Raw genomic sequence first — 3,355 nt, forward strand, 5'->3', positions numbered from 1 at the left:
TAGGGTCTAAATACGTTATTTTGGTGAGGTACGGTATTAAATGGTATATACACTCTGTAGCCATATGGCTGAGGATATAAAAAGGAAGACACGTGTATCGGGGTTTTTAAAAATTATATCGCAAATTTACGTAAATATAGGGGCCTTTTTGACATTTTCTGATTAATATTCCTTGGAATCCGGTGATATTAAGTAAATAGTGTATTTGGCAATATTACTGAAAACAACACGAGGATAATTGTGGTTGAAAATGTTAACCATCAGGCGAGTAATGGCATATTTTATTTTTTTTTTTTCGAAAAAAAGGAATTCGGTACCGAGATATATGGTATATTTTATTTTAATTTTGCACATGAACTAAGATCAACATTTATAAAGAAAGATTACGAGCTCTACTAAAGTTTTTCAAAAAGAAAAAATAATAAATAAATCAGAAATATACATGAAATTTTTATTTGAATAGATACAACGGTCCATATATTTTAATATTTGAAGATTTTTCATGCAATTGTTAACCGCGACAGCGCCTCAAATCATCCATCCTCTTAGTCCAATTTTGGCATTCTCTTTTCGACATTTTAGCCGGTTTCTCACGAATAAATGATACAATGTTGTCTTGCAATGGGTCAATTGAAGCGGGCTCGTTTGTATAGGCATGAATTTAAAGGCGTTAACTCCCACGATCAAGGTGGCCAATTGACCGGTCCTCTGGTACCTCCCTCACAACGGCATTTGATTCTTTTCAAACGACGAGACAACGAGGCATCTTAATATACCCACCAATACATTATCCAGTATGGAGATGGGATACATCCGCCTACTCCTTCCGGTAACTGCCACACAAAGGGTCAACATTTTTAATAATTATAACTCGCATAACATGTAAACTATCATAACGAAAAGCCAACGATTCCTACAAACTTTTTTTCCTATATTACAATATTTTTACCAACCAGAGATCTGATATATGGAATTCATCGATCCACACCTTCTGGTACCTTCCCCACAAGGTTTCAAAATTATGAGTAACTATAACCTTTATACTGGCGAAAAAGTCTGCTATTTTCTTTTAACTTCGTGTTCATCTATATTTTAATCAACAATAGGCAAATCCGATTGACACTTTTAATTTGTTTTCTTTTTTTTGACGATAGACCAAACGGTAGATGTTTCACTGTAAAACAACACACAAACCGTGTATGAGTTGTTTAAACCAGTGTTGCCAAAAATATAATATCATGGTAGAAGAATATAGGTAGACGCGTCGACACAGCTGCTGGGACAATGAACTGTCAAACCAATTTTTGAATTGAAAATGTTGAATGAAAAATTATTAAATTTGTAAAAATTGTTGAAAAACGCGTATTATAATAGCCTCCGACTGACGTAGTATAAGAAAACATATAAAAATCTACTTATATTTGAAAAAACATTTAAATTTTTTTGACATATCAATGCGCTCAAGCGTTGATGCATCTACCTGTATTCTTCTGCCATGTATAATATCTAAGAAATCAGCCGTTACATCCATTTTTTTCATAAAACATAAGGAGGCTCCAATTGACACTTTAATCCATTCAATTTCCATTTAGCTGATATGTCTCGGGTAGTCTCTTTTTCCGTTTTGACTAATTCTTGTGACAATTTTCTTGGATCACTGATTGACATACTCGTAATTTGGTTCTGGCGAATCTACTGAAAATCGATTATTTGATATTGCTCTGCCATTGTTGGTGGTCAATAAATTGTAGACGGATCTCAGTCGAGCACTTCTCTTATCATGAATTCTAGAGAATAATCGTTGTCCATATCCACACTCCTTACCACCATATGAATTTAGATTTTACTTATATTAAAAAGGTGCCGTATTAAAAGTGAGATCGTCAATGCTGAATTTATTCATTTATTGTAAACATTAACAAAATAACGGCGATAGTGAAACAGTAATTTATGATGCAATACATTCGAAACATTTAAAGTAGATATTCATCTTATTATAAGCAATTCAAGCAAATTATTTTTCCAACAAATTTAGCGCCATCTATAGTTGAAATTTTAGAGAACAATGCTATGAATAAACCTTATTTAGTACTCGCTGGATTATGTCAAGAATATGTTACTCGTATTGCGAAAACTTTAGCAAACTAATATGTAGATGGCGCTAACATCATATTTAAATTCCAATCAGATAAAGACAAAATGATTTAATCAACTTTCAGATAACAAATGTGTGTAAAATTTATTTAGTATTGAGGATACATTAATTTTGACATTCTGTTTGTAACATTATGAAATATTTATTTTTAGTATCTATATTCCAGTGCTAAAATCTAAAACAATATAGCAACGTCCATTTGTTTATTGGAAAATCCAATTGCAAACAATTCTGTAAGAAAGCTTGGCTAAAATCATCAAAATACCAACTATCGGCAGAAGAGGGGCTGTATAAAAACGTTGACATTACGGAATCCAAATACTGAATTTTAAGTAATTCCGTTAGAACATATGGCTTAAATCGTCAAAATACCGAATATCGGGAAGTACGTTTATATGGGGTCTTTGAAGACAGCACCAGTATAAAAGAAGACTGCCCTAAGGGAAACAGAATGAGTGACGTCGTTAAATAAGGAGGTAAAAAGATGTCCTTGGATACTGGAAAGAACTATAACACATCGTTTATGTTGATAGAGTACCTGAACAAAATAATGATCGCATTCAAATCAATATTATCAATCAACCTTAGCAAGAAGAGAGAAGAAGAAAAAGCCAACAGAAATATGCAAGAATATCAACAGGCCTTAAACAAGGGACAACCTTACGTTTCACCAAACGGTATAGCATTGCTAAAACCACCAATCAAACTTTCAGAATATGAATAAATTATTGAACGGAATAACTGGAAATCTTAATAGAGAACAATCATATATTTTGAGCAAAATTAAGTCTACATTGAAAGATGAATCAATGAACATAGAGCTATATTTAATAAAATCAACTGATTGAATCTTAACAACAAATACAAGTTAAAAAGCAGTAAGTTCGGCCGGACCGAACTTTGAATACCCTCCACCATTTGGAATGAATTTGGGAATTTTCAAAACAATAAAATACGTTAAAAATTTTGTTAAAATCTTAAAAATACCGAATATAGCCATTATATTGGGGTCTATACGACGTGGACCTACATAGGCATTGCTTGTTATAAGCCATTACTATATTCAAATTCGAAACTTGAAATAAACGGTAAATAATGTAGCTAAAATCATCAAAATACCGTATATAGGGAGGTAGCGTTATATCGGAGCTATACGAAGACGTGGACCTGTGAAGACAATTTTCTGTCACAGGCTGCAGT

At 32.7% G+C, this 3,355-nt stretch overlaps 1 long non-coding RNA gene across 1 annotated transcript; it reads right to left on the reverse strand.

Annotated features, from left to right (window-relative positions):
• Positions 1-430: 430 nt before the first annotated feature.
• On the reverse strand, positions 431-1,177 carry LOC131803561 (uncharacterized). The gene is made up of 2 exons (XR_009342652.1): positions 954-1,177; positions 431-887 (listed from the first exon to the last, which is right to left on the reverse strand). It is a non-coding gene; the product is annotated as an uncharacterized LOC131803561 (long non-coding RNA).
• Between the last annotated feature and the right edge of the window lie 2,178 nt (positions 1,178-3,355).

Source organism: Musca domestica, unplaced genomic scaffold, assembly GCF_030504385.1.
Source record: "Musca domestica strain aabys unplaced genomic scaffold, Musca_domestica.polishedcontigs.V.1.1 10, whole genome shotgun sequence".
Taxonomy (NCBI): domain Eukaryota; kingdom Metazoa; phylum Arthropoda; class Insecta; order Diptera; family Muscidae; genus Musca; species Musca domestica.